The sequence below is a fragment of the Athalia rosae genome, chromosome 8, assembly GCF_917208135.1.
Source record: "Athalia rosae chromosome 8, iyAthRosa1.1, whole genome shotgun sequence".
Lineage (NCBI taxonomy): Eukaryota > Metazoa > Arthropoda > Insecta > Hymenoptera > Athaliidae > Athalia > Athalia rosae.
This window is the reverse complement of record NC_064033.1, coordinates 2,411,911-2,426,448: the sequence shown is the minus strand read 5'-3', so window position 1 is coordinate 2,426,448 and position 14,538 is coordinate 2,411,911.

Here is a 14,538-nt window from a genome sequence, read left to right as displayed (position 1 = left end):
CTGTATTATTTTTTTTTCCCCTTTTTTTGCTCCTCTGCTCTTTTTTACACACCCACCCCCCACCCCCACCTCCACCCCTCCTCCTTTCCTTTGTGTGTACAACCCCTTCATATTCCGCGCAACGGCTACAAATGCCCCACGGATACACTCGCCCACGCATTCCGTTACTCAATTCACACGAATCCTACCCCTACCCCCCTTTTTTCCCACCCTCCGTTTCCATACACGACGTTTCTCTGTATACATACTCGCTGTATGGACAAGGGGGTCAGGCTCTGTTGCTCGAGATAAATACGCTGGATGGATATATATTCTCCCTCTTTATGCTCGAAAAAGAAATATCCCCTTTTTATGCAACGTGGATTTTTCTACGGCCGTTCTCCGCCCGTGGAAAAATAAAATTCATCGAAACAAATAATTCAATATTATACACGATTACCTGCCGGTAATTTTTTTACTCGAGGCTGACTTCGAGCGATTTACTCGGCGTGCGGGTATGTTGCGTGGTGTTTTTTTTTTTTTTTTTGCGCTTCGATAAATTTTTTTTTTTGAGCTTGCGGTTTCATCTCGCTCGTAAAGGTACCCAATCTCGGCTCGAATCGACTGACGAAAGCAGAGGGCGTGCGTCTCGCGGTACAGGCGAAGTCCGGGGGTCGGAAGAGAGAGAGGAGAACGATGGAAATTGGGACGGGGGGATGTGGAACATCGAGGCGAAAGATTCGAAGGGATGAAAAGATCTCTGCGGCTGACTTTTGGCTATGTAAAAAGAAAAAAAAAATAGAGGGGCAGGGGGGAGGGCGAAAAAAAAAGGAACAAAAGCTTTTCCGAACCACTACCTGTGGACCGTAACGACGCGCGTGCGATATTGCCTCGCCTCGCCTCGCCTCTTTTCATTTATTTGTTTATTTATTTTATTCATTTTCGTTTTACTCGGTGGTTTTTTTTTTTTTTTCTTTGCCTTTTTCTCTCGTCGTTCTCCCTGACCCCGGCGGGCAACACAATTGCGCACCGTATTCCGCGGCGTTTACGGTTATTCCCGATGGAAAGTGAGAAGGGTGGTGAGTTTTTTTTTCTCGCTTTTTTGCCCCTCTCCATTTTCGGTGACGTTCGCATCCGAAGTACGACGCTTTTCACGAGCTCAACAACCTATACGCGCGAAATCGAAACTCCCGACAATTCTTGGCGAACGACGTGAACGGACTCCGCGCAATATTTGAAAGGAAAAAACAACGCGAAAGGAAACAATAGAAAAGAAAGGGAAAAGCGAACGCAAAAAGGCGAACTCGAATTATACACCCGTAAAACGAAGAAAGAGGAAAAAGAAAAAAAAGACAGGAAAAAAAGAAAATTGGAAACTTCTGACAACATATTTCTCCTCGGGGAATAAATTTCTGTCAGCACTGAATCCTGATACTGTAACTTCATACATATAAGATCGAAAAACACGATGCGCTTCTTGAATAAATCGTGATGGATGAGTTTAATATATCGTTTTACATGTACATATGTAATTTTGTACATACCCACGCGTCCACGGATTACACGTAAGAGGTCGAGAGGTGTCCGGCGTACATTTTCAACAATTAAATCCGACAGCGTGTGCGCGACGTTTCGTTCCATCCCTAATTATACCCGGACGACGGATTCTCAAAGTCTGCGACTTTGCGGGACGAATTTCCATTTTGTTTTTTTTTTTAGTTTTTAGTTTTTTTCTCCACTTTGACTTCTCGGCGGCAACGTCGATGCGGTTCGGTTTAGCATCGGAACGTAGTTTGTTAACGACGACGAGTGTCGGCGTCGCCGTTACCGGGTACGTTACACGTGGAGCGAAAGTGAGAAGAGAACGTCGTCTGCTCGGTGGTGTAAGAGTTTGCGTTCGGGGTAAAAGCTGTACGAAGCTTCTGAGGGATGAGAAAAGGAAGACTAAGTTCGAGGGGGGGGGGAAAGAGGCACACGGAGTTGCGTTGAGCTAGATGGATGGACGATCGTTTATCGTTCTTAGCGCCGTAGGGCTTCCACCGCTGGCGTTGATATTCACCGACTGATGCTGGAAAAATTGCACGATTAGTTTCGTCCCCTCTTTCCTCCCCCCTCTCCCCTCCCCCTTTTTCCCTCCCCTCTTCCATCTCTTGTCTATAACACCCTCCACCGGCATGCCTCCAGCCCCGCGCGACTCCCATTCTCCCTATTTTCTGATTTTCTCTTTGATTTTATTCCACCCCCCCCCATTAACCACGTGCGCAGACGTCGGCGGACTTTGTGTAACGTTGGATGTACGGAATGAGATGGATGTATATATAGAGGGAGATCTTAACGATGAAAAATTTATCGGAAACGTTGGTGTTTGCGATATTATGATTCTGATTCTGATTATTTATCGTTATTATATCTCTTGAGAATCAGCGACCTGTGAGATTACACGGTTGTGATAGCGCCGAGGGGACGTTATATTATTTTATAGGGGCGAAAGGGGAGGGTCGAGCCTCGCTGTCGTCTGACATAATTTATTTTCATTAATTAGGATTTTACATAAAGAGAAATTAGCTTGGGTAACCGCTGGATGAACTACCACCGTTCATCATATATTTCACCCCTTTTCTACCGGTATAGGGTGTGTAGTATACGATACTTTAGCTCGAATTGCCTGAACAACCAACAAAACTGAGATAAATGAAATCGTCGATCCGCGTGCTCGAGAAGGCGACGATAATTTCTCCCTATTAGTTCGCGCGCAGCTTTTCTGCATATGCTATTGAGAAATTCAGCTTTTTCACGATCCGATATGGTCAGACCAACATCACACGCATGTTGCAATGCGTTGCAGCAACGTCTCGAGATTTTTCGAAGGGGTTGGTTTTCGCATTTTGGGCGAAACGTCAATAATTTTTTTTGATAGGTTTAATACGATTTTCTTGTGTATTTTGATTTCAGGAATCCGAATCTGAAAGAAAAATTGACCTATCTCTGAAATTTACCGAGTTATCGCTAATTTTCACTTTTTTGGGGTCAAAAATAAAAAATTGATTTTATAATCTATATTCATGTAATTTGAGCTCAGGAATCCGAATCTGGAAGAGAAATTGATCTATCTTCAAAAATGATCGAGTTATCGCCGAATTATCGCATTTTTTGGCATAAATTTGAGGATATCTCGAAGGGAAAAAATCGTAGCTCAATTTGGACGACGGATTCGTGTTCCTGGGGTCAAAATACATAAGAAAAGTGCCATACGATCAATTTTAAAAAATAAAAATTTTTGGTCAAAATTTGAGATTTTTCCAAGGGGTACCCCTTACGATTTTTTCAAATTTTGACCAAAAATTTTTATTTTTTAAAATTGATCGTATGGCACTTTTCTAATGTATTTTGACCTCAGGAACACGAATCCGTTGCCCAAATTGAGCTACGATTTTTTCCCTTCGAGATATCCTCAAATTTATGCAAAAAAATGCGATAATTCGGCGATAACTCGATGAATTTCATAGATAGATCGATTTTTCTTCCAGATTCGTATTCTTGAGCTCAAATTACATTAATATAGACTAAAAAATTAATTTTTTTTTTTCGACCCCAAAAAGCTGAAAATCAGCGATAACTTGGTCAATTTTAGAGATAGGTCAATTTTTCTTTCAGATTCGGATTCCTGAGGTCAAAATACGTCAGAAAAATGTAATACAATCAATCTTTCAACTACTTTACTTTTGGCCCAAAAATCGCCACAAATCCCAATCGGTATACTTTGGATTCTTTGGATTTTTGGGCCAAAAAGGAAGTTATTACACTTTTTTTAATGTATTCTGACCTCAGGAATCCAAATCTGAAAGCCAAAATCATCTACTCGTGCAATCGATCGAGTAATCATCAATTATTCGCTCTTGGGAGCAGAAAAATTAAGAGCATATCGATTGGTTTTAGTCGTAGACCCACTTTGATTCTTTGCAATCCATGCACGGGTCGAAATATTCGTAATTTTCAATTCACCAGCGAGCCCGAGCTTAGCTGGAGTCAGGTAGCCACGAGCGAGGGGGTTTGTTGTGAAATTCAGCCGTAGGTCATCCCTGAAGGTGACGTCTCACAACAAAGCGCTACGCTCGTGGCTACGCCGACTCCAGCGCAGCTCGGGTTAGCTCGTAGACCAAAAAATTCGAATATCATGACGCAGGCGTCGATCGCGATCACTTTGAACAAACGCTTACGCTAGAATAGCTTTTATCCCGCGCATCGCGTGTATCTATAGGTACCTAAATGTCGGTGATGCTTTTCTATTTACGTATTTCTTCGGCCTTTGACGAACTTCGAGTTTTTCGAAATTTCGATTCCAGCGTTGAGCTTTTCTTCGAAGTTGACATCGCTACTTTACTCGCGGTTTAGCAACGCTATACCTATAGGTATATCGACGCTCACGGGGTCCGCGCGAATATGACGGGGGAGTTCGGTAGGAAGGAATGGAAAAGAAGGAGGCCGAAGAGGCACGTAAATTCGCATGATGGCTGCTCCATACAAGACTTTTATCGCAGAGAAACATTTACCACGGTACCCATTTGCATGCAAACGCGATCGCGTACTATCCCGCGTCTTTTCCCCGCTTGTGTATATACGTACGTATGTACATACCTATACCTATATACCAGCGGTATAGCTACGTGTACAGCGTACACGGACCGCGTTTCTCCGGGATGCTCTGCAGGCTGCGACTCTTCGCTGTCCTCTTCCCTTATACTTCTGCTCTTTTTCAACCATCTTCTCCTCTCCTCTCCTCTTCCGCCTCTTCACTCTTATCCTCTTCTATCCCTAGGGCCACTTTCGGAGTTTCAGTCCCGTCACACGGTGTAGGTAGGCTCACGTATATACGGAAGCTCGAGCCTCCATTTAGCGTAAGCTTTTCCGACGACCTATTCCCGGCAACTTTCGGTCTCAGCTATTCTTTCCTACCCCTTTTTTTTTTTTTTTTTTTTTTTTTCCGCCTCCGCAATCGCGCCCTCGATCCTCGAAATAAAATTATAGTTTTATCATCGGACAAGGAGAAACAAAGAGATCGCGACGGCGACAAAGATCGAATTCCTGTTAACGTGATTTGAGAAAAAAAAACAAAAAAAAAAAAAAATGTAGGAGAAAAAAAGAAGTGCAAAATGAAATTAGTAAAAAAGTTGCGAGTATCGGCGAATAGCCTGTACGTCGGTGACTCTCCACCGTCCTCCCCCCCGCCCAACCCTATTCCCCCTAGGCTCTATTACCAACTTGTGCAACGATTCAATTTTCAACTTTCGTTCATTCGTCGGCTAGACCTACTACCGTGCGGATGAACAGCGATGGAAAAGTTTAATTAACCGCAACTTTTATCTCGCCGAAGCACCGCCCTAAGGCACTTTTAACGTTATACCGTATAATGTCACTGTCGGAAGGGCGTGTGTGCCTGTGTGTGGGTCGGTGAGTGGGTGGGTGGGTATAGGTAACCGAGGTGAAAAATAAAAATAAAATAAAACTAAACGGCGAAGACAAAAAGTAGTCGAAGTTTTTCGTAGGGAAGGTGCGAAGGGTGAAGTTTGTTTTCGCCGAAGAAGGAGCGAGGGTGAAGAAGGAGCGCCGCGGCGTGGACGAATTACACCCGGTGAATCCTTCTCCGTATACCCCTCTTTCGCGCTTCCTTCGCTCACGATTCTCCACTTTCTCTCTTACGGTTCTTTTTTTCTCCCCCCTCCCTCCTCCGCCCTTCACTCCATTTCTCTCTTTATCTCTCTCCCTCTCTTTATTCGCGTCTACAGTCGGATATATGCAGAGCGGCACGGTCATTTGTAACGCGCCGAGCTTTTCGTCCCGCGAGCATTTCGTCCCCGAGGTTTATCGCGTCCTCTTTCGCCCGTCCTTCGCGCCCGCCGTACACCTCTATACCCGTTTCGCAGTCGGGTATGACGGAAAGAAAATTCATCCCCCCCCCTCCCCCAAATTCATCCCTCGGGTCAATGTAACGGCAGGGGAATTCTGACGTCACCGCGCGTACACGCACGTACGCCCGAAACAGGAGCAAAGTACGTGAAAAAAAAAAAGGAACACGAAAAAATAGATACGAGAGCGTCGCGGTCATTTGCAAAAATCCGCCGGCCGTTTTTGCGCGGTCCTTTCCGATTAATAAGATGGAAATTTGCTACGCCGACTATTTTTCGAGCGTGACGAGAATACGGGCGTGATACGTGTACACCTTATTCTCGGCGCAATTAGAGGGCGATTTTGATAGAGGGAAAAAAGGATGAATAAAATAGTAATGGAACGGGACACCCCGTGTGTACGAAGATACGTTATGTGTATATATATATATATAGGCGAGTGATGGGGCGCTAGCAGAGGTCCTGGGGGAAGGGAAAAAAAAAAAAAAGAAATATATATATAACCGGTCCAGCGTTTTCGTTCCGTGATGCTGTCTACCGTAATCTCGTCCCGACGCCGCCGTATAAAATGGACGACGATGTTATACGTAGGAAAGAAGTTCCCACACTGGGGGCCAAAAATTACTTCGCGAGGAGATGGAAAAAAAAAAAAAAAAGAGAAAAATATATATATAATATATAGAGCGAAAGGAAAAGAAAAGCGGAGGAAAAAGATGAAATGAAATGAAATAAAATAAAATAAATAAATAAATAAAAACGGAGAAAAAAAGGAAGCGTAGCGAGAAGGATCTGGAAAACTTCGAGATTATATTTACACATCTTGTGTAGACGATATAATAAATAAATGCCCGCGCGCCAAAAGTTTTATCTTCCTTTTTTTTCTCTCTTTATATTGGATAAATAAAGCGCGTCGTTTGTAAGGTTTGCTGTTGCAGGCGGTTCGAGGATGAGAGGTGGAACGATAAAGCGGTAAATAAAATATATGTAGGTGCTACAGAAACTGCGGAAGGAATCGGAAATCGTTCCGTCTCCGTAGCCTCTGTCCCGTTGTACATCCGTTCTTCGGATCCTTCCTTTGGTTTCGTCGCTTTCACGGGCACGAGCCTCGAACGACAGAGTCCAGATTTTGTCGCGCATCCGGACCAACGAAACCGGACAAAAAATATTCCACCCGGACCTCACCGAATTTCATCAATTCGAGTGACCTTTTCAAAAAGTTACGAGTTACGAGCTATCGAGAAATCGTTCCAGTCGGTGTGTCGTTTTTTAATCCTTCGGAGGACTCGAAGACCGTGGGTGGACGAAAAAGAGGACGAGAGAAAGGACACGGGGAGTCACATCCGGTGAGAGAGAGAGAGAGAGTACGGGGCATCCTGACGAACGACCGGCGCAAAGAGAGGGAGGGAGCACTTCATTGTTTGTCGTTCATCAGGATTTGCCCCGTAAGGGTCCGGGGCGCCGGTGCGAACCTTTTTCACCCTTGAGGCGCTACGCGGCAAACGTGATCTCTTACCCTACTACGAATCTAGGTGAGTTTACGGTACGCGTCTTCGTTACTCTCCTACGCAGTCTCTCCCCTCCCCCCCTTTATTTGCCCCGAAAATTTCTCTTCCTCAATTCTCTTCCCGGTTTCGGTTCCCTCTCCCCCCCCCCCCTCCCTCCTCCCTCCCTCCGGCGTCTCGGAATCCACCCTTTCGGCTAATACCCTTACCGTCGCCGACTATCCCGAAAGTCAAATCCCGCCCCGGCTTCGAGTCCAATAGGATTATCGTAATAGTCCGCCAAGGTTTGAGGCTTAAGGTTTAAGGTTTAAGATCCAAGGTCGAAGGTATAAGGTCTGAAGGTATATAACGTGGCTCAGCGTGTAACGTAGCTGCGATACGCGCTCTCTACGCGGATACACTCGCGCTCCGTTCCGCGGATGTAAATAAATTCACCCATGTATTCGAACGTGCACACGCTTCGTACATATTACGTATGGGTCCGTCTGGGTACACAGATTGTACGTTACTGCGAAGCGATATCCTAAACATTCGTCCCTTCTGGTGCAGCGGCACTCGATATTAAGCTGCGACGGGTCCAGAAACTTGAGTACACACGGAGATGATCGGCCGCCCGCTATCCGCGCATAGCGTCTTTCTATGTACCCGAACGTTTACTGTATGTGTATGCATGTATATAATAATAATACCTCATTCCTTGCCGGCGGCGGCGAACACACGCGATTTTTGCCTTACTGACACGAGTAACGTAAACGTAACCGCGCCGTTACGGTAAACGTCCCTACGAGAATCTTGGAGTAAGGTCTCGGTCTATCCGTACGTATAAGTCGTGTATATCGTGTGCAAACATGTAACTCTTTGCTTTCGATGCAGCCAACGCGACGTACGTTTCGTACCCCGTGTTATACGTACGTACGTACATATATACGAAACGCCTAGGCGAAATTTTTCACCGAAGCCATGAGAATATTTCGCGAGTTTGCGGTACGAGGTGGATGAAAATTTTTACTTTTTTTTTTTTACCCCGTCTCTACTTTGCCACCCTTTTCTTGGCAGTAAAGTGAAAATTTTACACTACGGTACGGCACGACGTCGCGTCTGGTGGAAAAGTGAGCTCGGTGCCGCTGCGGGTCCGGTTCTGAAGAATATAAAAAGAAACGGAGCAAAAGAGAGAAAAAAAAAAAAAAATTGATATTTTCCCGTTGCTGGTTTGTTGTTGTTGCAACAACAAGATTTCAAAGGGTGCAATCTATAGGTACCGTGCACACGGAGTGAAATAGAATTAGAGAGAGAAAGAGAGAGAGAGAGAGGGGGAAGTAAAGCGTCGTAAATTGCGCTGAAACGTTCGCGAGTAGAAACCCGTCACTAGCAATGTAAGAGCTGAGGAAATTGAAAACTCATGTACATAACGTGTGCAACTATAAACCCCCCCCTCCCACCCCACCCATGTACACACGTTTCTATCTTTATTTCACACGGAAGTTATTAGGACGTCTGAAGAAATATGAAAATTTCAAAGGGGTCGAAACTCGCGTCCACCCCCCTCCACGCGAATGACAATAATTATTTGTTTAACTTTTTTTCTAATTTACTAATTCTCAGCGAACCGGATAGAAAAAATCGTCGGGATCGCCGGTGGTCCGTTCGATCGGGGGGAAAGGGTACTTCGCACGTCGCGTTAAGTCTACGCGTATGTATATATATATATACAGGGCGGAAATCGTAGGGAGAATCTGCGGTTCGAACGGGATTACCTTTAAGCGTCGATTTCTGGTGAGGGGGCAGCGTGGGTCTCGGGTCGATCTAGGAGCGAGGGTGAAGCCGGGGCAGCTAGGCCATTTTCGCCGGAATGACAACACGTGTTCGCCCGATCTACGTACCAACGACCGAACGGGAAGACCCTCGCACGGCCGCGCGAGGAGGGAAAAAAGGAAGCGAAACATGTTTGGGGGGAGTGGGGTAAAAAATTTTCCGTTCATTTTTCCCCAGTTTCTTCGCGTCTCGCGATTCGTCGGTTAATCCGTTCGATACTTCAGGACCTTGAATTTCGCGTTACGGCTGAGTTTAGCCGTTTCAAAGTTCCGGGGAGTATACGCGGATGTGTACACGGTATACGCGGTACCGAGTCTGTACGGTTGCGACGGGTCGGTGGTGCCGCTGCAAAGTCACCGTTCGTTGTATCGTTTCGGCTCTCCGGCGAACTTTATCCCTCTATACGGTCTCCGGGACTCAACGGGAATACGCGAGGAAGCGGGGTACGGTATCGATTTCCCATTACGTTCGCGTCCCGTGTCAGCCGGGGCCATTCGAATTGATCCCAGAAGCGCGAATTTCCTGGAGCGCGCGCGGGCTTTCCCCCCTACCATCCACGCCGCGGAAGAGGGCACACTCCGAGACACGAGACGACGAACGAGACGATTTATTCTACGCTTACGTCCATGTCGCGTGGGATACGCAGCAGCTACACACGAGGTATGAATTTGTCCGTTTTCACCTTCGAGAACGTTTGACGTTCTTCTTCTTCTTTCCGTATTTTCTTTTTCTCCTCATTCGATCGCTCGCCGTTATTCGTACACACATCGATCGATTTTTCGACGGACCTTCGAAAGTCCCGTCGCATTTCATTTGTCGTCAATTCGTTCGACGATGATTTTCGCCGATCGAACTTCCATCGAACTTCAACGCGAAACGGAAACGGATAATCGACGAGGTGGAAAATCAATATTTGGCGGGATAATCGAGAAATAATCCGGTCGACGACGACGAGTGAGGGAAGAAAAGAAGGCAATGGGAAACGAGTGGAAGAAAAAGGAGCGAGGAGGTCGAGCCGCGAGGGAGGCTGTACGAGGGGGTGAGTCCGCGGGAAGGCAAGGAGCACGAAATTGCTCGAATTTCCCCCTGAATTGTTGGTTTAATGTCTCAGCTTCGCGGGGGTAGTGAACCCTCGCGAGGCGGTGCGTGTATTGTCGGGAGTTGAGCATTGTTAGGTGACTAAATGAGTTTCTAATGCATATTTCTTGTCAAGTTATTTTCCCCGTTCTAGCTGCGAGCGGCGTCTTTCGCGCCCTACCTACCTTTTCCCCCTCACCGTTTCTCGCACGCTTTCACTCTTCCACAACCCCGCGCACGATTGTGGATAAGAATAGAGAAAAAAAAATGAAAAAAAAAAAAACAAGAAAACTTTTTATGCATCGGAATATAAATTATTCAGTTTCTTTAATTCAAAAATTCCATTAATAACAACCGCTCCGCGAGCAGTTTTCATCAATGCACCCTTCGCCGCGGCTGGGGTGATTTTTAATTGCTTGCCAACTTTCTGGAAAACTATTCGAAATGCGGATTCATCGGGAAGAAGCGAAAAAAGCACTCGGCTTCGAAATTAAATACTCAACTATCTTTTTTTTTTTCTTATTCGTTTCTCGTTTTCGTTTTCCCCAAAAAGCGGGACGATCTTTCGCTACGTATATTTTTTTTTAACTTTATTTAATCGCTCGAAATTTCGTCTCCTTTTTTTTTTTTTTTTTTTTTGTCATCATCCGCCGGCGAGCAGGTCCGAATTTACGTACGACGCAGCCGGGGCACTCAGCGGCGGGGGTCGGTTCGCTCGTGTACCGAAGAATAATTTCCCTGGTCACAACCCCTTTTTCGCCTCCATTTTCACTTGCATTATTTACGCGCTAATGTTCGGTAATTTTACGCTACTTCGGTATCGTTCGTTAGCGCTCTGCTTACGGTCAGGGAGAGCGAAGAGGAGGGAAAAAGAAGAGGGAAAAAAAAACAGAGAGTGGGTAAGTAACGCGCGGCTGGACCCACCCCTTGAAAAAACAAAAAAAAAAAAATACCCTCCAGTTTATCCCTACGTCGGATAAAACGGTCGTACTACACGCGTTCGTAAGAAATGACACGAGGAGTTTTATAGGGTTGGAGAAGCCCTCCGTTTCATAAGTAATGTGGCAGTCGTCCGTTGGGGTAAAGAGTCGAGCGACCCCGCAGCAGCAGCAGCAGCAGCAGCAGCCGACTCTGGGGCACGAGGTCGTAGCAGCGGAGGGGCGCGGAGCTGCAGGCGTTGCTTCGTAACGGGTAGGAAGTTCCACTTCCTGAATTAAATGCAAAGTTAATAAACCTGAAAGAATTTTTAGGTTTTTTGATAGGGGCGGAAGGCGGGGAGAGAGAGAGGAGAGATGAGTGAGAGAGATGAGGAAAATGAAAAAAAAAAAAGAAACAAGAATTCGTTGGAGAGCGGAAGGCGTCCGCGGGCGGCTGCAGCGAGCGACGGGGTGTGTAAGAAGGTCCCTCGGGCGCCGCGGGGGTGGTAACCAGGGGATAAGAGGCGCCCGAGCCTCACCTCCCCCTACTACCCGTTCGCCTCCGGGGACGCCGCGGGACTTGGCGAACCAGAACCCAGATACAGAAACGACGGAAAGCAAGTTATATATGACGTTGAAGGAAGAGGGATGGGGTGTCACTTTGTCGGAGTGACGGAAACTCGCACGTGGAAAAAAACAAACGCGCGTTTTGAGACGTCATTGTTGACCCCTCCCCCCGTCTGCCTCGCGTACGACCCACCGTCCCTCTTCTCGCTCCTCGGCGCGAGTCACCGCGACAAAAAAAAAGGTCAAAGTCGAGCAAAAGACACCCCCAAATATCTCCGCCAACGCCGTCGCGTCGCATTCCTTTTTCCCCACTTTTTTCCTACGACTACACACGTGTGCCGATCTCTTTTCCACGATATCCGAACTCTGTACCGCCCGTGTGACGGCGTGGATTCGTAGATCCCGCGAATTTGGCAGGAGTTTTCGAGGATCTATTGTTCGAGGGAAGATTAATTATTTCGATTATTCGTCGTCGAGTTTCTCGCGTAATAAATCGGCGATATAATTCAGCCGCGAGCCCCTCCGGGGGGTGGTGGGTGGTGGTGTCGTCGTAATTCCTTTGATGGTAAGAAAAATAATCGTATAAATCCGGGGTTTTGTATCAACGTAAGGAAGCGGGGTGGGAAACTAGCGACTAATTAGTGCTTCGTGTACAGCGCCATTGTTCACGTTTACCGGGTGTAATTGCCGATTATCTTCTCGCGTCGTTATCCTCGCGCCCGAAAGTCTGACGGTGATTCCGAAGGAATTGCAAATTCGCGATCCTAGAGAACCCGGTGGTACCGCGCTGCCGGGTGACAAAAAAAAACCAAAGGGAAAGAAAATAAAATATATACGGTGAAAAAAAAAAAAGAAGATACGTCCTTACAAATGAACACGGTTTTTTATATCCTCGCCTCGGCCACTTCTTCTAAGTCGTAGCAACAGAAATAGTCGGGGCGGGTATAATATACGTGCTTTTATACGGGACGTGTTCTACTACACATTTCTACATTCCGACTAGCTCAACCCCGGACTATATTTTTTACGCTACCCGCTCTCCTTCTTACTTTATCATTCCGCTCGACGCACTTTCGAAACAAATAATCGCCGCTTCATGAGCCCCGTTTACAGCTATCCCTATTCTCGCGGATTTTACACGTCATCTTAACTCCGTTCTACGTATGAAAATATCAGCGAGGTGCGATAAATTCCCCTAATGAAAAATGCGGATTCGAGGTTTTTTTTTCAATGTTTTTGATTTCAGACATTACATTTTGCAGCGTGCAAGGATTTTCGCGGATTTAAAAGCAGCGGCGCGTCGCGATCTCAGTTACGTAACGGCAAGAAAAGAGTCCTCGACGGTGAATGGAAAATGTATCACGCCGCGGGTTTCAACTATAAATTGGTGGGGTAATTAACTCGCGACGCAAATTACGAAAACATGTTTTCGCGCGGGCTCTGAGGTCCGCGAGTGTATTTCGCGGCGTCTCATCGGTCACGGTAAGTCCCCGTGAGTGCCCTAGGAAATTTATAGGTACCGCGTCGTGTCCTGGGTAGCAGAGCGAACGTGTAATCGCTGCTCACGTGGGCGCGCCGAACGTGTTCGCGACAAAACCGAGTGAAATACAAGAAACACGCGCGTAGCTCAAAAATTACACCCACTAACGATTCGCCCGATCGAATTACCGCGGGGGTATCACCGATCCGCCCCTACCTCCTCAAGGGTTTCGAATTCCTTTGAGTTACGATAAAAGTTTTTTTCGGAAAAAAAAAATCGCGCCGACTCCGGTTCCGAGTCTCCTCGCTGATCTTTACCGAAGGATTTAGCCGATCGTGACGTGAAAACATCTGCGATGTGACTCCGCGGCTGAAATATGGGGTAGGATACCGGGAGGACAGGATCTCGACGAAGAGCGATCAGAAAAGAAGGAAGAAGAAAGGGAGGGGGAGGAAGACGGGGACACGGAGGGAGGAGGAGCGGCGCGGGGCGAGGAGAGGTGGGTATAAATGCGAGTATAATTCTAAATTTCTTTTTTCACCCAAGACTCGGCTAACTACGTCATCCCCGACTCCCGAACCCTTCGCAGGTCCGCGTATATTTACCCTCGAAAAATATTACCCTCCACCCCACCCTATACCGTACCCCGCAAGACTCGCGAGGGTTATGCCACGGCACTTTCCGCAGCTTCCTCACGCCACGTGGAGCCTATTCTGTATTCTCCACGTCGCTCTTTTTCTCACCCTCATTGTCTGTCTGTCTTCCGCACGGTTGCTTATTTTTTTCCCTTTTTCTCTTTTTTTCTTTCCCTTTTCATTCCTTCCACGTTTTTTTTTTTTTCTTCATTTTTTTCAAATATTTTTTATACTTTCTATTTCTCCTCGTTTTCGTTCCTCTCCTCGCCGTTTGTTCTGTTGTTTGCTTTTTTATTTATTCCCTTTTTCCAACCCAACAAACATAATTCCCCGAGACCGTGCGCCTCCTCCCTCGACCTACCCGAGGTGAAGCTACCGCGAGGTGCTTCTTCTTCTTCTCTAATTTTTTTTTCTTTCTTTCTCCTCTTCTACTCCACCCCCCGCCCCCTATTTTTTCACCTTCGGGAGACGGGTGTGTACCTAGCCCGCGTGAAATATCTCACGAGCTCGCGTGAGCAGCCCCTGTTTTCTCTTCGTACCTACGTCCCCCACAGCTCGCGATCCCACAGCATCTTGATTTCCTACCTCTTCACGTGAAATTCACGGGGCTCATCCCAACAACGTCCTGCGACGACGACGTCACGGTTCTAATCCCCTCCTCCCAGT